The 20,415-nt window shown below is 50.0% G+C and overlaps 1 long non-coding RNA gene across 1 annotated transcript in view; it reads right to left on the minus strand.

Moving 5' to 3' along the window:
• Window positions 1-493: 493 nt before the first annotated feature.
• Window positions 494-20,415, minus strand: part of LOC147660892 (uncharacterized) — a 36,085-nt gene continuing 16,163 nt past the window's right edge. Inside the window, exons 3-4 of the long non-coding RNA XR_015306121.1 lie at window positions 3,410-3,440; window positions 494-514 (exon numbers count right to left, since the gene is read on the minus strand). This is a non-coding gene — a long non-coding RNA (uncharacterized LOC147660892). The remainder of the gene's footprint in view (window positions 515-3,409; window positions 3,441-20,415) is intronic.

A 20,415-nucleotide genomic window follows, 5' to 3' on the forward strand; every position in this document is an offset into this window, starting at 1 on the left:
AAGACTACAGCATCTGCATTTCCCACTTGTATGATTCTCGTGATTGCACGTCAACCCCGGTGACTTTTACAACTTTGAATAAAGCTCCTGAAATAAATATAATTCTCTTAGCTACAGTTGACCAATGATGGACAGCTCACACTTATGGCTACAGCTGTATGAGTTGCTGTCCTTCGCTGCAATAGACATAATAAAAGCTCCACTTCCAAATTGTATAACAATATCGTGAAAGTTTGCTTGAATTCATAAAAGCGAAAAGGTTTGGATAGCCTAAATATATAGTTAAGCTTAGATCTTGGGTGAAAATGCATCATAAATCATCATGAGTATGAGGGACTATATTAAAGATGTGGGGTGTGTTGAATATAATAATAATTAGACTTTGTGACTTTGTGTATTTCACTTTATTTTTTCATTGCTAATTTCCAATTTCCATATTCCTAAGAAAACATATTGTTCATACAAATGTATTAAAAGAACTCCACTCCATACCGTTCTCTTGCAATTCCGTCATCTAAAGAAAACAGAAGTAGACATTGCATGATTGGTGAATGTAAGTTAAGGAGGAGCAAACAACATTTCAATCTTGTAAAAATCATTATATGGTAGGCATGAAAAGGAATGTAGGTGTCCGGTTATGTATTTTCATACCCATATGATGGGCTGTTGAACAAGCAAAATTAATTATTATACAACAGACAAATCTATTTGTCAAAGATGATTTACAGAGTGCAAAGATGGCATATATAGTGTATAATTTGTGGGAAAAATGCAGATGCCTAGAGATTCTCCTAGGAGCCTTCCCTACCAGACTCCTTGGTTGCCACATACCAAGGTTGCGTTGTACGGATTCCACCTCATGCCGCTTTCCTTCCCCACCCAGCATTTCCTATCTCTTTACTTCACTTTCCAAGTTCTTTTTATTCCTGTTTTCTTGTGTTGTCACAGTTTTCCTGTCATTCGCTTTCTTTTGTTTTCTCCCTTTTTCAGCAAGGCTGAAAAAGGGAGGAAACAAAAAAAAAGCGATGATTTTTTTCCTTCCTCGAACCCTTGTTCTGGGTTTGATGATGGAAACAATTCCCCAAAATGCGTCATGGTGCATACCACCTGCAACCACTGGAACTTCATTTACTTTTTTCATCCTGAATCTCATTTCCTGCTGATAAGCTAGTTGATGCTAACATCCCGTCTCGGGTCTAGAGATTATCGAACTTTCTAGAACTGATTTGCACCAACCAAGGTGATACACTTTTAACTTTCCTGTTCCTTATGCTACTCGCACTACTACTTCCAAAATGCTAAGGGGCGATCTAGTGGAGAGGCCAGCAGTGTCGCGCCCATCTTTGCTTTCTACTTAAGGGCTTTTATGAGCCTCCAAAGTCGACGGGCTTTTTGGGAAACGCACCTGCGTGCCGAGTAGGCAACGAAGCCCTTGACGGATCTACGGAGGCTTTCTTCACCACCCCTGAACTTTATCTCTACTGATGAGGGATATAAATCCCGAAACCCGGGCCATTTCTCGGGTCTAGAGATTATCGAACTTTCTAGAACTGATTTGCACCAACCAAGGTGATACACTTTGAACTTTCCGGTTCCTTATGCTACTCGCACTACTACTTCCAGAATGCTGAGGGGCGATCCGGTGGAGAGGCCAGCAGTGTCGCGCCCATCTTTGCATCTTGTGTATCACTCTCCGAACTGAAGACTTTGCCCTGTCTGAAAGCCTCAAATATCTCACATGCAGCGAAATGCTAGTTTAACCACACAAAGGTGGCATTCAGACTCGAACATAGAACAGAAGATATGCTTTGCACCGACAAATGGGGAAGGATATGGGAATGCTTTGTCTATTTTGAAAGATGAATGCCAACACGATTACCAACACTGACATGCAGTGATGCATAATTTCAAATATTTTGTGAATAAACTCTGCCAGGCACCTCCCCAGTGTTTTTACAGACCCCTTAAACATGTTTTGGATATATTTGGAACAACTATGAAGGTTTATAAGTAGTGATCATTGAGAGAGTAACTGTAACATTAGCAACAAATTGCAAGGATGTGATGGAAGGAGGCCAATAGCCCATGATATACATGTTTGTGTATCAAACCTCATACTGTTTGTTCCTGCTCAGTATATTTAGGTACATGTGGAATGCCCTTCTGGTTTAGTGCTGCTTTTAGTGCTGAGGACCTCTTTGTTCTTGCATACTTTGTATTCTATTTAAACCAGTGGTTTTTAGAGCCCTTGTCTTCCTATTCTGCACCTGTAAATTGTTCTCCAGAGGCTTGAGATCTGTCTACCCGTCTGTCTGTCTTCCCTTGCTGCATGCCGGAATATCATAGTAGGAAATATTAACTCCAACGGGACAATATTTTTGGAAACAATATTTAAAACATGATGTTTATGTCAAACAACATTCCAACTATGACGTTGAGGTGCCACATCCCCCTCTTCTGCTCACTCATCTGAATTTTCCTTCTCCCACATTGGGATAATTCCCCTCCTCTGTGTTTATACCAAGGCTGTATCTCCATCTCTAGGGTTTCTGAGCGTAAACTGCCTACCCTCAAAGCCCACATGAACGATATGGGAAAGGCACAGGAGGACTTTCTAATTCTAAGAGGTTGGAGCAGAACAGAAAGACACAAACCGGTGGCTCAAGCAGCCCAGATGAGACAGGATGGCGAGAAAGCAAGGGAGTCTAAGAGAATATAACAGAGGATCATCATTCCCATTGTTAAAATATTAAATAACTAACAAGCTGAAGAAATTAAGCTTTGATAAAATCATCTAAAAAAATTAGCTAAAAAGACCACAAAACATTAGGGGATATTCACAGCTGAGCATGAGAAAAAAAATAACATAAAACCCAGCAAATGCAATAAAAACCGTATTCAAAATGAAAAACGGATAATAAATCTGTTAGTTGGAAGACACCCTTGGTGGGAGAGAATGTCAACCATCACTGACTAGCAAGGGCAGAATGGGAGGAAGACATGTTCTCCTTTGCACACTTCTACTGAGTACACTAAATTAAATGCTTGGTGCTGGCACAGCATGAACACCGTTAAAAATTATCCCAGCCTTTAATTGGCTGACATTTGGGTGGTGGTACCAATGTAACTTGTCTATGAATGTCCTTTTTCTAGTAGGGGCTGCACATGACATGCAATTCATAGGACCATCAGCTGGAATAAGCTAGGTGGGAGGGACCGCTCGGATGATATTTCAGAACCCCTGGGGAAAAGCGGTGAGGGATTCTACTCTGTATTAGGAATTTCATCTATGCTTTGCCTTCCTCGTTCTCCTGCCTACAGAAATACCTCAACCACTGATCAAACACAAACATAGCCCCACAAAATAATATGTAAGAACCAATGAAGAAAGCATGGAGAAAAGACTTACATTTTTCCTCAGCAAACTTTATCTTGGCCTTCTGAAACAAAACAGACACCAGCATTGTCATGTTTATTAATAGTATTGCTTACTTTCCAAACAGAATAAAAACAAAACATTTGTTTGAAAACGTTATTTACTTAGTATGCATTGTTTTCTTAATTTCCCTCATACCAATATTAGTTGTGTGCACAGGCTATAAAAATAAAGAATAAATATAGATATATGCTTTACAGCAAATACATTTATAAAAGTTCTTAGATACAAGTTCAATACAGAGGATATATGCATTGTAGGAAAGACAACCAGATTTAAATTGTCATACAGCAAGAAATAAAAGTCAATGTTTGAGGTTAGGCTCAACATTCTGCCACTTGCCACCTATTTACCAGGAGAATATCCTTCCTTATTAATAGCTGAATCTGTGTGGATATATTGACATCAACAATAGCTCTGGGTGGCATACATGCCTCGCTCAATTTTCATCCTTGTGGTAGCCTTGAAATACCCAACATTAATGGGCATAGCTTGCAAAAGAAATTGATGAAAACATGTATGAATATTTCCAAAACTAGGTTATCAAAACTGGATTGTTAAAACATCTCTTTTCTAGCCTCCTGTGGATGAGGTGCTGGATAACTGAGTATTGAACTTATTGAAGCATGCACCATGGACCTAACCAGATTGAGCTACTTCTTGGATCTAATTACCACCTTACCATCTAATCACCTCTACAGGATTAGCCACTAAGCACAGGCAAATCCAATGTATGCTTGTAATAGACAAAAGTAAGCATAAGGTGGCATAATTGTTACAGGCATGTGAGATTTTGAAATTGGAAACGACTAAAGGATCTAATTGTGACATGTGTATGTAGGAAATTGGTTTAGCCGTTGAGGGTGGAGAATTCCTACTCAAACTTCAACCACAATCCTTGTCAGAATGGAGTCACAAGCAAACTCCAAATTAACATGTGCTCAACTCTCTGGTAGCTTGGGAGAGAGCAGTCAGACATTGTTGGCTCAGATTGGACTGGTCACTGCAGCTACCTTAGGAATTATTTGGGGGGCATTTTAGGACTCCTTGTTTGCATTTTTCTCTCCCATTTTCCTCTGGAGGGACCCCTAACCACCCTTATGGGAATCCCCCTATGTCTTTTTTGGCACACTTGTATTGGCTCAGAGATATGCCCCCTCACCAAGCTTCCTGGGGTCAGTCAGCTTGCTGTCCAGTAAGTGCAGGCGCAACTCTGTAAAACTAAAATTGAGCAGGCGCTCCCTCAGAATCAAGTTGTATAACTCCTTATAATTATTAACTTTGCTGACCCTCACCCAGTTCTTCCATGTCTTGCTGGTACAATTGAAGAAGTGCACCCATGATTGATTTTGGAGCTTGTGACTGTCCCCGAAATTCCGATGATATTTCTTAGAGGTCAGCCCAAAGTTGGCGATAAGCATTGCTTGGTCCTTATCTCCTAGTATAAGGTGTGTTCCTTCCCACTGTAGGCATATGTTCCACAAATCAACCCCCCACAGTGCTCCTCTGGTATCTTGTGTACCCTAAGGATCACCTCATAAGCAGAAAACAATTTATCTGTGTCAACTGCCACCAGATAATTGAACACCTGGTCTTAAGTGATGTGAACCTTGTTGTCTCCTTCAGACACTGTGCTTGTGCTGCCACCATTGCTGCTGGAATCTTGTTGCTTTGCCTTAAATTCCAGCTTTCTGAGACTACGCTCATAGGCCATTCTCCTTTCCTCCATGGCCAGTTTTCTTTTCTCATGCACTAGTTCTTTCTCCATTTTTGGCTTGGCCATCAGCAGCCAAAATTTCCTCTTTGACTTCCTGTCTGCCAGTTCCTCTGGGGACAGGCCATGCAACGAAACACTGCTTTCTGCTCTGGCAAGGAGTTCCAATTCAGGAGATGAGTCTCCCCTGAAAGCTGCATCTCAGGGCTGGTATCCAGGCTCTACTCTGTATCCTCCACATCATCCTGCTCATTTCCATCTTCTGCGCTGCCAGTAACTGAAGGACCTCCATCCAGACCGTCAGAGCTTTCTGAAGCTCCAACTTCTTGGTGCCCTTCTTTATTTGCAGTTCCCTTTTCCTACAGAACTGTTTGAGCTCAACTACAATGCAACTTCCCGGCTTGCCAACTCACACTCCTTAACTGCAGGTATGGTCACAAGTTCAGGCCCACTGCAATGAAACATGGGTCGGCTACAGGGACCCAGTTCAACCCACTGAGCAAAGGTACCGTAAATCCTAGTTGAGGAGCATTGCAAGGTCCTGCATCGAGGATGCATTGAGCAGCCAAGGAGATGACTTGTGCAGTGTTAGTTATGAGGAGCACAGAGGCTGTGATACAAGGTCCTGCCTCATGTTTGAAGAGGCCGTCGACAAGGAGGCTTGCAATGTGAAGTCCTGAATCAAGATTGCGTTGTACACAAGCTGGCTCTGAAGAAGTTATGGGAATGGCGAAGCGGAGTTCTGAATCATCATTAAGGGTGCCGTCAATGAGGGATTTCGGATAAGAGGGCCTGTGCCGGGGATGTGTCATGCAACAGCAGTTCTGATGAGGCTGCAGGGGTCAGTGGCGTAACAAAACACATAGAGGGTATGCAAAGTACAGGGGGGCCACCCTCCGGACTCACATACAAGCTCTCAGGCCAGAGTACAGTGCTGAGGGGACCCAGAGTTCGATCGGGGACCAGCCGCACTGCGAGGGCCTTTGTTATGTCAATGCATCCACACCATTCATATGTCATATCACCCCAAACTGCTAATTTTCTCTATGGTTCCCATCAACTTCCACCCAGATCTCAGCTTGTTCAAGCCACCTTGCATGTCCCATCATCTCCCCGACCTATGCCCCATCGCCCCCAAGGGCCTAAAGTTTCACATCCCTCCCCTAAACCCCCAGCCATGACACATCAGTGCCCAAAGCCCTCCTGTCACTCTCAAAGCCATATCGTCCATCAACCCATATACCCATGCATAACCTGCTGTCTCTAGAAAATTCTTCACCAAAAGTCTCCTGTATCCTATTGTCCCTCTAGAGTCACAGTACTAGAAAATAAATATTCCAGAAAATTACTCTAAACCCAAATGTCCACCATTGTTATAAAACTCACTGAAGTCACATTTTACCCAGATAAAGGTAAGGTTCCATCACCCCAAATTTCTAATGGCCTATTACCCACACACACATACTTCATCTGATCACCTGAACTCTACTACCTCTAAACTCCCTACGAAAACCCTCACCAAACTCTGTCTGATGCCCCATCACCTCTTGCCCGCCTTATAGGTCATCACCTGCCAGCCCCTCCTATGGCCATCGCCCTCTTCCCTATGTCCCATGGCTCACCAGCCGCTCACAGTGGCCTGTTCTTTATCTGTTTATTAAGTTCTCTCTTCAGTCTCCCAAACTCAGAGGAACTGGGAGGGGCTGAGCTAGGGTCCCTGATCTTAAACGCGACTGGAGTGGCAGCTCTGCAGCAGAAGCCATTAATTCCCCATCCATCACCTCCAGTTGAATCAGGAATCCTTAGAGTGCATTGGAGGAAGGAAGGGCCAGCAGGCAGCTGGTCCCCATCCTTTCATTCTCCCCTGGCGCAAGCTCCCTGGCCCTTCATCCATCACTTCCTCATTAACCCTCCTTCTGAGCGTGGACTGTGGGGTCGTGGCACTGCTGGCTGGAGGAGCGCGGAGAGTGGATGGAGAGAGGCCCAACTGGGGGGGGGGGGGGGGGGTAGTGGGCGTGCAAGCCACAGACTTCCAAGCTTCAGTATCCTTTCATCACACAGAGGTGTCGGCCGATGCTAGCACTGGAAGCACTTGACGACCTGGCCAGCCTATCAAAATTTGGCACTGTGGGGGTCCCCTCTCTTGAATGGACAGCTGAAACGAAGGGTCCTTCATGCATCTCGAAGTCCTGCCCCCTCCCCACCAGATGAAGCGAGTAAGATTCTGCTGATGTGATCCTGATGCTCCCCAAAGTTGAGTCCTGTTAACCACTGGACGGCATCTGTTGCCCAACCTCAAGACTTTGCTAGAGGCCCCCTCTGGATCCAAACTAAGTTACAAATTGGCACTTTAAAAAGTTAATTTTTATTCATCTCATAGTACCTCACCTTGTGCATCTCATATTTATTCACTTGATTTTTTTTTCATCTCGTGCTACGTTTATTCATCTTGAAAGATTTGTATTCATCTTGTGATATTGCCCTCATGATATCGACCCCAAAAGGATTAACAGCTTAGTCGACCCTGCCAGGATTTGGAGTTGGAAGAATTTGCTGGGATGAGGGGAGGATGGGAGTTCTGCATGTGGACTGCATCCTTGAAGCTTAGAAAGGCTGGTGTGCACTTGCTGTGTGAGCCAGATCGACAGTCCCTTGGAAAATGAACATAAACATCTGGGAGGCTGCCAGAAAATCACTCAATAGTTGTAGAATCATTTCCAGGAGTAACGTGTAACTGATATTTTTTATTTGTCAAAAATAGTGCACCCTTCACCTTGAAATAAATTAAATTCTTTATATAAAAGGTAGGTGCTGGTATTTGAATTTATACCCTTCATGCACTGGAGTAGTGCTTTGCGCTGTATGCTGTCTCTCCAAAGTGACAATATAACTACAATAATTTTGGCCTGGTACATTAGGGTAGAGCTTCGGTGCAGCGAGAACCAGAGTGGGGTAGCATGCACGCTTTGCTGGGGCCTGCAGAGAGGGGCCTCTCCCCGCTATGTCCAGGGAAGAGGCCCCTCAGTCACATGGCAGTTTGGAAAATCCCACGGGCCAAAACTTCGACATCCCGAATTCCTGCAAGCCCTCTGCCCATAGGGACAGCAGACTGGGTGTTGTCTTGTGGTGTTAGGAGAGGTCCCTTCATCCATTTGTGCTAACCTCGGTGGCGAAGGATGCGAGTCACTTCAGCTACAATGAAGCACATAATTGTCTGTATCCCAATCTGGCATCAGCCAATCAAAATGCAGCTCACTATAAGCATCCTTTAGATTGCCCATCTATGCACCTCTTCAGCCTGTAAAGTTTGGAATTGACAAAATAAAATAAGGACAGGGGGCTGGAGATGAGAATGCACGAGTAGTTCCATGAGAGTAGAAAACTATTATCTGCTTGCAAAACTTCTAATTTGCTTTCAAGAATGGCACACTTTGAGGATGGCTCATACTGCAGTGTATACAAATATCTCCATTTCATGAATACTTCTTATTGGATGGTATTAAACTCGTTCATCGCAAGGAAGCAAACTCAGTTTGTTTACAAGCAGATCACAACAATATTGCAGCATGGTGCACAGCAACTGGAAATACCCTGACATCATCCTTTTGTAGCTTTCTTCCCCAAGTCCCATTTCCTGAAATCCCTACAGTTAACCGCTTGCAAGCGTAAAGTACCCCAACGCCTGGAAAGTATGGCACTTTCTACTCAAAGCTACACTTGCCTTTAAAGAATGCAGTATTCTTCCTCAAAAAGGCATAAGAGGGGTGCAGTCTTCTTTAAACCATTCCAACCTTCTCTTCAAAAGTACTGCACTCTCCTTCAAACAGCACAGCACTTTCTTAAATCTGCTTTCCTTAGAAAACTGTTGTATTTCTCAACAAAGCCAAAGAACAGACAGGGAGGTGAGCAGCATATGGCACACTATATATATATATATTTTTTTAATGTTTTTGGTATAGTAAGAGAAAAGGGGAAAATAAGAGAGAGAAAAAGACAGAAACAATACAGGCGGCAGTTCCGCAACATCACCCACTCAAGGGGCCTGTAAGAATCCAAAACAGAGGCTTCTGTGGTAACATATGACATCAACATGGGCAGGTCTCAAAGTCAGTGCTTGCCAATGAAGAGAGAAGAAATCAGAGTTAATCGTTCCACGGCTCAACGGCAGTTCTCCCCAAGGGGTGACCTTTTCCATAGGCTAGTTTTGCTGCTAAAGCCTCCATGCTTCAAATAGCCTCCATCGCAGTGCTGTGCCGCAACAGGAGACAAACTAACGCCCTCAACATATTCCCCACCCAACCCCCCGCCCCCAAGGTGGTGGTGCCGACATACTCTTTCAGTCTCAGTTCCTCAATCATACTAACAGGTTAAATCTGGAAAAGGTGAAGGAAACGCAGGGCAGAAGGGCATACCGCAGATGGCAAACCCCGTGACAAGAAACGAACCAATGGTCCCCAACGAAACATAACATTTTCAAAATTGCCCAGGAAGATGTCCGCCATTCTCTCCATGCTCAATAATCTCCAGAGTCTAGCGTGCCATAATGATATAGCCGGGGCAGTCGATTTCTTCCAAGCTGCAGCTAGTGTAAGTTTAGTGGCTCCAAGGTAGAGCCATATAATTTGTTCATCCGCCTTATTTTGATGTTCCAACAGTGGGTCCCGAAGACCCAGGAGAACATAGGACAAAGAGTCCGGGATCGGATACCCTAGGATGTCCTTGATGTGGGACAGATTTTCGGCCCAGAACGGTCGGATGATCGGGCAGTCTCACCAAATGTGGCTGAAGTCTCCCAACAGACCACAGCCCCTCCAACATCGGTCCGAAGAAGCAGGAAATATGCGATGTAGTTTAGATGGGTAGAGGTACCAATCTAGCATGGTGTTAAGGTGGGCTTCACGTAAGTCCACAGAGTTATTGTGAGCTGCAATATCCCGCCAGAGACCTTTCCATTCCTCCCCTGCTATGTCTCGGCCTAGGAGGACCTCCCAGTGGCCCATGTAGCGAGGACGGGGAGAGACCGTCGTGGTCAGCAATAGTCCATATTGGAAGGAAATCGTCCCCTTCATCGTGGAGGCACGGAGGATGAAGGCCTCAAAGGGCGAGAGCGGTCTTGTAGCGGCCTCCCTCAGTCCCGTCGAGGTCGCCCAGTGGAGCAGCTAAGCGTGACGGAAGCGTTCCGTGGCCGGGAGACCATAGTCACGCATGCAGTTATGGAATGTGAGAGGTTCCACTCCATGGAACAAGTGCGTAAGGGCTCTGCATCCTCCCTCTCTCCATAACCGGAAGGGTCCCTCCTGCATCACAGGCGGGAAGGCCGGATTAAAATGCAATGGAGTAAAGGGGGAAGGAAATGTCATCCAGTGATCATCACCCGTGATCGAGACCCACACCTTCAGGACCGTGCCTGTGGGCGTGCTGATGTAGGCGTTCTTAGGCCTATCCACCTTGGGCTTCCAGGCCAGATCTCAGATCGATCTCCCGGCCACACTCCTGTCCATGTGCAGCCAGTGCTTCTCCGAAAGCTGCTGCGACCACTCAACCAACACCCGCAGTTGCACGGCTTTGTAGTACAAGTGCATGTCGGGGAGACCCACTCCTCCCTCCGAGGACGTCGCCGAGTAGCAAAGGAGAAGAGTGCCCGGCCCCCCTGCCAAATGAATTTCAGTAATAAAGTTTTAAGGCGTTGGAAGAAATCCATCTCCATGGGGATAGGGAGGGCCTGAAAGAGATACAAAAACCTAGGAAGGAGGACCATTTTGATTGTATGGATCCTACCAAGCCAAGAGATATATTTCCGCTTCCGACGGTCCTTTTCCGCTCGAACCGCCCCCAACATTGGTGGGAAGTTCGCTGCGAATAAAGATCGTATAGTAGGGGTCAGACGGACTCCCAGATACAATAGGGAGGTAGACGCCCATGCCAAATGTGTGAGCGACCGCACTTGCTCCAGGTCTGCCGAAGAGATAGTCAAGTTTAGAATATACGATTTATCAAAGTTAACCTTAAATCCGGCCACAGTTTCAAAGTCGGACAGCAAGGTTTGAATATGTGGTAGGGAATGAGCTGGCTCCCCCACCGACAGCAACACGTCGTCCGCAAAGAGGGAGATTTTGTGCTGTTCACCCGTAAAGGGGAGTCCCTTTATCTGATCCTGCTCTCGCACCGCAAGGGCCAGGGGCTCAATGCTCAAGGCAAAGAGGAGAGGGGAAAGGGGGCACCCCTGCCTCGTACCCCGGGAGTGAGCAAAGCTGGCGGAGCGATGTCCATTGATCACCACCTTAGAGCTAGGGCAGCTGTAGTTTGCCCGGATCATTGTGATAAACTGGTGCGAAAAGCCAAAGGCCTCCAGGGTGCGGAACATGAATCTCCAGTCAACCCGGTCAAAGGCTTTTTCCGCATCAAGCCCCACTAGTACCGCCGGGATCCGAAACCGGGTGGCCTTTTCTATTAGGTGAATTACCCGCCGCAAGTTGTCATGCGTCTGGCGACCTTTAATAAACCCGGACTGATCTGGGTGGATGATAGCCGGCATCAGATCCTGGAGCCTGCGTGCAATGATAGTGGAATATAGTTTAGCATCAATATTGAGGAGTGCTATCGGGCGATACGATGAGCATTTGGAGAGATCCTTCTCCGGCTTGGGGATCACGGTTATCATGGCTTCTGCCATAGTGCCTGAGGTTTTCCCAGTGACCGCCATTTAATTGAAAAGCGACCCCAAGAAATCGCACAGCTCAGCCACAAAGGACTTATAAAACAGGGCAGTATACCTGTCTGGACCCGGCGCCTTATGGAGTTTCAAATCCCTGATGGCATCTAACACTTTCGATCTGGAGATGGGGGCAGCCAAAAGCTCATTCCACTCCTTAGAGACCTGTGGGATGGGGAGGTCAGCCAGGAACCGATCCTGAGCTGCTTGATCCAGAGAGTCACCCTCATAGAGTGCTTCATAGAAGCGGTCAAAGATATCAGCCTTATCCGCATCTCTATGTCACAGTGAACCAGACGGTTCTTGGATTCCACCAATATAGTCCCTCTCTCTCTTATCCCAGGGCTGGCGGGCCAGGTGCCTTCCCACCTTATTCCCCTGTGAGTAGGAGAGACGCCTAAGCCGCAGGAGGGTAAATTCAGCACGGTTGTTGTAGTGGGCCTTCAATTTACTTTGCACCGCCGTCAACGGTCTGAGAGTCGCTCTAGACGGGTTTGTTTTATGGGCCTGTTCCAAGACGGCAAGTTCCGCCTCTAAATCCTCCCTCTCCTTTCTCCTTAGCCTATTGAGGTTAGCATTGAGGCCCAGCAGATACCCCGCAAGGAGGCCTTGCACGCATCCCACGTATTGAAGAGCGAAGTATCCACAATCGGATTGAGGGCCAGAAACTCCCCAATAGCCTTCCGTAACTCCTTACAGGACGCATCGTCCCAAATAAGCGCTGGTGGAAAGTACCATTTCCTCAAGCCATCACCCCCCGTCGACCAGTGGAGCCCGAGAACCAGCAAGCTATGATCCGATACGGAGAGCGGGAAAACGCTAGAATCAAGGGCATCTCCCCTGGGGGCTTGGCTCAAAAATATATGATCCAGATGGGAATAAGTATGATGAACATGGGAAAAGAAGGTATAATCCCTAGTTTTTGGATGCAGGAAACGCCAACTATCAATCAATCCAAGCTCCCCCACAAGACGCTGTGTTTCAGTGGAAAATACCCCAGTGTCCGCTCTTTGGGCTCGGGAGCTATCTAAATCCTTGTCCCAAACCATGTTGAAATCCCCCATTAAGAGCAAATGCCCCTCCACAAAGTCCCCCACCCTATCCAACAAGTCCCAGAGAAAACCATTCTGCCCAGAGTTGGGAGCGTATACCACCACAAACGTGCATACTCTGCCGTAAAGCACTCCCTTGACCATCAGCCAGTGCCCCTCTTTGTCACAACTAACCCCCATAGGCTGGCAGTGTAGGGACGCCCGAAACATAAGAGCCACCCCCCTGTGTTTGGTGGATGCTGAGGACCTATAGATGAGAGGGAAATGTCTGTGTCGGAGCCGAAGCTCATCTCTACGTGCCAGATGGGTCTCCCACGATATCCAGGTGATGGTCAGATAAATATTTCCAAATCTTCTGGTGTTTCTGTGGGGAATTGAGGCCCTTTACATTCCACGTTCCAATACTAATCGGCATGATGAACCATCAGAACCCATTGCTGTGTACTCGCTCCAACAACATGACCATGCATCCACCCCTCCAGAGGCAGCCAGACCCCTCCCCGGTCCACACCCAGTACCCACCTCTCATTGCCCAGCCCATACCCCCCAGACCCCAGCTTCCCAAGCCAAGACCAAGAGTCCCTCTTGGCCCGATCCCACTGCCTCCAGGGTAGATATGCAATTACAACACCAATCCGGCAAACCTTCCCACCTAGAATCCTGAGAGACAGAGTCCCATTCGCCTCACCTTCGGAAGGAAAAAAACACACTACGCACACATTCCGGACACCACCACCTCCCTGCCCAACATTAATCCGCACCCCAACAATCCCCCCCCATTGCCCCCGCCTCCCTTCCAGTCTCCCCCCCCAAAAGAACAAACCAAAACCCGAACAATGTACCTAGCAGACCCAGTGAACAGTAGTTGGTAGAGTTCCTCCTGGGCCGGAAACGGGGCACCATTGTTGGGTCCCCTAAGGCCACGGTCCGGGGTGTCTTCTCAAAAAGTACAATCAAACCCACGGTACCTGAGTTCACGTGTCCCTCCGGCACCAACCAGCCAGCGGCTCAAGGATCAGGCCGCTCCGGAGCTCTGCTGTGAGGACGCCAAAGTCGCCGAGGCCACCAAAGCCACTGCATCCCCCCTCTCCTGTAGGCTCGCAGTACGATCAGGCCGTCTACGATCCATGTCCGGGGCTCACTCTGCCAAGAGGAAGACCGTCTACGCCTCCTCGATGGCGAATCGCCAGCCTCCTATGAAGGTGTCACGTCATCCAAGCCCAGAAGATCCTTCGCCACTTGAAGAGAACGTATTTGTGCTAGCCTGTTTTGCCACCTAAAGATGATGCGGAAGGGGTGACCCCACGAGTAGGAAATGTTGCGTTCCCGAAGAAAGGTGGTCACTGGACGGAACTCCCGCCTCTTCTGGAGAGTCGATGCTGCCAGGTCTTGGTAAAGCTGCGGGCGGTGCTCTCTGAATTGCAATACTGGGATAGCCCGTGCTTTCCGCAGGATACGTTCCTTTAACTGGAAGTCATGCACACAGACTAGAATGTCCGGGGGCGGTCCCCCTCCCCGCCTCGGCAGCCCGACCCTGTGAACTCTGTCCATTCTGATGTCCTGTTCATCCTCCTCGTCCAGTATCTGCAAGAAGAGAGCTTGGACGTAGCCTCGTAGGACCCCTGCTTCACCGTCCCACGGTAACGCGCGAATGCGGATGTTGTTCCGGCAGGAACGGTTCTCCAGGTACTCCGTATGAGTCTGGAGGTCCAAGTTCTGCTCCGTGAGCCGAATGATATCCTGCTGAAGTTGGTGGACATCGTTCGCCATGCTCAAGTCAATTGTCTTCCAGGGACGCCACCTGCTCTCCTATGCCGTCCAAATCCCTCCGCACTTCCCGGAGATCCGACGCCAGTTGGGCGCGAAGTTCGGATATGTCCTCCTTAATGGATGCAAAGAGTTCCGTCATGAAGGCCTTGGTTGCAGGGGCCTCATCATCCGATTGCTTGGGCGACACGCTGGGCCCGGGGGACGGCGGTTGCTGAGAGTTTTTTAACGCGCCATCTTTGCCAGGTTTCCATTTGCGCAGCGTAGAGGACGTTGTGGCACCCCTTCACCAACAGGGAATCAGGACAGCAGACCACCCTCCAGAAGCCACCGGACCGTCAAAACAAATGCCCCTCCCGTACAGGTGCCGCCAGGGCAGTGTTTCTCAGGCGTCAGGGTAGGCCTCCAACCCAGTGGCACGACCGGTGCCGCTGCGGGTCGCCGCCGCTGGTCAAAGTCAGGCTCAGATCCTCCCAAGAACACTCAGCTCACCACCTTGGCCAGGCGTCCATGCACTGCACCCCGGCACTCGTAGATCTGATCCACTACTACCAGCCAGGCTCAGCAGGCCACTTTAGTGTCACCGGGTGTGGATCAACAGAGGCAACCAGGCAGCGGGCCCCCAACAGCAAAGCAGACCGCGGTCTCCAGTCAGCTCTCAGCGGTAGGGCCTCCCCTAAAGGCAGGCAGCAGTGGGCGCTAATGACTCTCAAGCCCCAGTCCAGGGGAGCGGGGCAGCAGGCTCCCCGACCACCACACACCAGTGTAATCCACACACCCCCGGGGCATAGGGCTCAGTGATTCACCCCGGCAGGCAGGCCACAAGATCGCTGTCTCATGTAGGGCCCCACGCCGCATCCGCCACCACGCGACCAGGCAGCACAGTCCAGGGGGGGGTCCGGGCGGCAAGAATCAGCACATCGAGGGTTCTCCAGATGGCAGCCAGCCTTCAACAAGCTCCCGACTCCCAGGTAGGTCTCAAGGTCAGGCAGGCCTCAGAGTCTCAGGGAAATCCGTCTCCAGGCCAGATAGCAAAGGCCCCAGAGCGACTCCAGAACCCAGCCCGGAATCAGGGCCCCAGAGAGCGATCCAGCACCTCAGGGCGGGTCTCCGCAGCCGGCGGGGCAGCGGCAGACAAAGCCAGCAAGGAGCCAAACCGCACTCAGCCCCGCCTCTTTCCGCTCCGGATAGGCCTCAAAGCTCCGGCCTCCCATAGCTCACCACCGCGCACCCGCTCAGCCGCCGGATCGGTGGTCACTCCTCCCGCAGGCGGCCTCCTCACATCTGCCGCAATTCTGGTGTCCGCTCCCTCCTAGCCCCAGCCGGGGTCCGCATGGGCACAGCAGCGGGTGCGGGCATAGGCTCCACCTTGCCCAGCGCTTGCCCAGGGTGCGACCTTGCCCAGCGCTCGCCCAGGAGCTTTAAGCTGACCTGGATTTGCCTTTGGCGCTGCTCGCTCCGCTCTGCATTGCAGCGCGACATTTTCTGTGGCTCTCTGTGCTTGCTGGCGCTTTGGCTGTACTGTAGGCGCTTTGGTCCATTTGCTGCCCCTGCCTCACTTTCCCTTTGACCCTCCATTTTGTTTGTGTTGGTGTTCCCTGGCCCGCCCCTCCTCCCCGCTACCGCCTCCCAGCTGCTGCCCCTCCCACCCACGAATAGAGGGCTCTCCACCTCCTCTGACCAACTGTGACCGCCCGGACTTGCTCCAGAACGGTCGCTCCCTCCCTCACTCCCTGGTCCCACGTTCTGTGGGTGCTGCTGGTCGCATTTGGGTATCGTTGATAGTGCTGTGTTTCTTCTGTGATTGCGCTGTGTTTGCCTTGCATCGTAGCTCATTTTTGAGAGCTTTAAGCTGACCTGGATTTGCCTTTGTCGCTGCTCGCTCCGCTCTGCATTGCAGCGCGACATTTGCTGTGGCTCTCTGTGCTTGCTGGCGCTTTGGCTGTACTGTAGGCGCTTTGGTCCATTTGCTGCCCCTGCCTCACTTTCCCTTTGACCCTCCATATTGTTTGTGTTGGTGTTCCCTGGCCCGCCCCTCCTCCCCGCTACCGCCTCCCAGCTGCTGCCCCTCCCACGCTCCGCCCCCCCCACTTTCCATGTTAGACAGATGTCCCAACGCGCAACGTCCACGCGCTGCGGCCGCGCCGAAGGTGCGCCAAAGGTAAGCCCGTCTACGACGCCACCACCCTCTTAGCCCTAAACCCCGGCCGTCTCCCCAACTGCGTCCAAGCCGCTCCTGGACACACCCATGGACCCTTCTCTTGCAACTCCTGCAAGTTCGACGGCACCAAGAACAACTCCTCATCCACGAACACTCAACAGATATCTGACACCAACCACCTACAATGCATCCTGCTCAACACCCGCTCGGTCCACAGGAATGCCATCGACCTCTGGAATCTACTAGACACCATCTCTCCGGACGTCGCCTTCCTAACAGAAACATGGATGAACGCCTCATCAGCCCCAGACATCACCATTGCCATCCCGGAAGGCTACAAGATCATCCGTAAGGACCGCACCGACCAAACAGGAGGAGGCATCGCTATCGTCCATAAGAATTCCATCCGCATCTCAACCAGCTCAGACGTCAACCTTGCCAGCGCCGAACACCTTCACTTCCAGATCCACACCGACCCCAAGACCACACTCAGAGGCACCCTCCTCTACCGGCCTCCAGGACCCCGTGCACAATTCAGTGACAACATCACTGACTTTATCACCCCACACGCCCTCCCCTCCGAGGAATACATTCTATTGGGAGACATCAACTTTCACCTGGAAAAGAGCAATGATAGCAACGCCACCACCCTTCTGGACAATCTCGCCAACCTCGGACTCAAACAACTTGTCCCTACCCCCACCCACATTGCAGGTCACACACTCGACCCTATCTTCACCTCCTGCAAACATGTCTCCTTCAGTCACACCACAGCTCTCCATTGGACGGACCACAGCTGCGTTCACTTTATCTACAATAAGACCACAACCCACAACCATCCTCAACCTACTCTGCGAAGAAACTGGAACAAAATCACCATCGACCAGATCTCCTCATCGCTTCTTCAAAACCCCCCTGCCCACTCCTCAAACCCCGACCAAGCAGCCATTAACCTCACCCAATGGCTATCCAACAGCGCAGACATCCTAGCACAGTTGAAAAAACGTCAAATCAAACTAGGCAGCAAAAACGCCTCCTGGTTCAACGATGATCTTAAGAAATCTAAGAAACTCTGTCGCTCCCTCGAGAAGGCCTGGAAAAAAGACCCAAACACCAGCACCAGGGACGCCTTCAAAAACGCCACCCGCATACACCACCAACTAATCCGGTCTGCCAAGAAAGCCGCATTCAAAGACCGACTAGATAACAACGCCCATAACAGCAAGGAATTATTCAACATCGTCAAAGAATTTACCAACCCCTCAGCCAACTCCAACGACATCACCCCCTCTCAAGCCCTCTGCGACTCCCTAGCTTCATTCTTCCACAACAAAATCGCAGACATCCACAACAGCTTCGACAACCGACCCGGAAACCAACCCACCCAACCTTCTGCAGGACCTTCACCCCCCTTGAACATCCTTAATGACTGGAACCCAATCTCCACTGAGGACACCATCCGCCTGATGAACTCCATCCACTCAGGATCCCCCACAGACCCATGCCCTCACCACATCTTTAACAAAGCAGACTCCATCATAGCACCACACCTCCGAGACGTCATCAACTGCTCCCTCAACTCCGCCACCTTCCCGGAAAGCTGGAAACACGCAGAACTCAGCGCCCTTCTGAAAAAACCCACAGCTGACCCCACCGAACTCAAAAACTACCGCCCCATCTCGCTCCTTCCATTCCCGGCCAAAGTCATCGAGAAAGCTGTCAACAACCAGCTCGCCGCCTTCCTCGAAACCAACAAATCCCTCGACTCCTCACGGTCCGGCTTCCGAGCCAAACACAGCACTGAGACCGCCCTCATCGCAGCAACAGACGACATTCGAACTTTACTGGACAATGGAGACACAGTCGCCCTCATCCTCCTCGACCTCTCCACAGCCTTTGACACAGTCTGTCATAGCACCCTATTACTGCGCCTCAGAAACATCGGAATCCAAGGAAAAGCACTGGAATGGATCACCTCGTTCCTCACGGGAAGAACCCAGAGAGTCCGCCTTCCACCATTCAAGTCAGAGGCCACTGAAGTCATCTGCGGCGTACCACAAGGATCTTCACTCAGCCCCACCCTCTTCAACTTATACATGAGCCCCCTCGCGGTCATCGCACGCCAACACAACCTCAACATCATCTCCTATGCTGATGACACTCAACTGATCCTATCACTCACCAGAGACCCTAACACTGCCAAAACCAACCTACATGAAGGAATGAAAGAAGTAGCCGAGTGGATGAAGCACAGTCGTCTGAAACTGAACTCAGACAAAACAGAAGTCCTTATCTTAGGTACCTCCCCCTCCGCCTGGGATGACTCTTGGTGGCCAGAGGCCCTTGGAAAAGCACCCATCCCGACGGACCACGCACGGAACCTGGGCGTCATCCTGGACTCCTCACTCTCTATGAACAGACAAGTCAACGCCGTTTCATCATCTTGCTTCAACATTCTTCGCATGCTCAAAAAAACATTTCGCTGGATCCCCACCGAAACTAGAAAAACGGTCACCCACGCACTGGTCACGAGCCGCCTGGACTACGGAAACACCCTATACGCCGGTACCACCGCAAAACTCCAGAAAAAACTCCAACGCATCCAGAACGCTTCAGCCAGACTCATACTAGACATCCCGCGTAAAGACCACATCTCTGGTCACCTGAAAAACCTCCACTGGCTCCCCGTCAATAAGAGGATTACTTTCCGCCTCCTAACCCACGCACACAAAGCACTTTACGAACTGGACCCGAATGCCTCAACACACGACTTTCCTTCTACACCCCCTCCCGCCAGCTACGATCCTCCAACCAAGCCCTTGCTACTGTACCTCGCATCAACAAAACCACCATGGGAGGTAGATCCTTCTCCTACCTGGCAGCTAAAACCTGGAACTCACTTCCCACTCACCTTCGCCTCACTCAGAACCACCTAGCATTCAGAAAGCAACCTAAAACTTGGATATTCGACAATTAATTCCCCACCCTTCTTCAAGCCCCTTGAGACCCTCTGGGTATGTAGCGCGCTATATAAATCCTTTGACTTGACTTGACTTGACTCGGCTGCCGGCCCACGGGAAGGCCGTGTGTCCAACCTCCGCTTCCCAGGCACCGGGAGCAAAACCAAGGCCACCGGCAGGACGTCCATGGCAGCGCGACCCCAGGTGACACTGCCGCGTGTGGAAACGTTGCCCCGAGAGGGTGCTACTCAATGCTAAGACTAGCGTGGCGCCGGAGGGACACTAGTCACGTCCGACTCCGTCGCCATCTTGGCCACGCCCCGGCACACTATATTTTTACTTCTATTGCTGGCTGGGCCCCACCATGATGCCCGCCCCCTCCCTGGCTGATTCCAAACCAAATTCTCTGATTACCACCCCTCCACCCACTGAGACTTAATCCAAAGGTCCTCGCCACCACCCACAGATATTGTCACTCCTGCTACAAGGCTTGGCCTCGGACGCAGAGCAGACTCTGACTCACCTGACCTGAGGGCTGGGGCTGGTCAGCTGGGCCTGGCCTGCAGCCTCAGAGTTAGGCGTGATCAGGCAGCAGAAGGCAGGGGCAGGGCAA

The sequence above is a fragment of the Lissotriton vulgaris genome, unplaced genomic scaffold (assembly GCF_964263255.1).
Source record: "Lissotriton vulgaris unplaced genomic scaffold, aLisVul1.2 SCAFFOLD_3251, whole genome shotgun sequence".
Classification (NCBI taxonomy): domain Eukaryota; kingdom Metazoa; phylum Chordata; class Amphibia; order Caudata; family Salamandridae; genus Lissotriton; species Lissotriton vulgaris.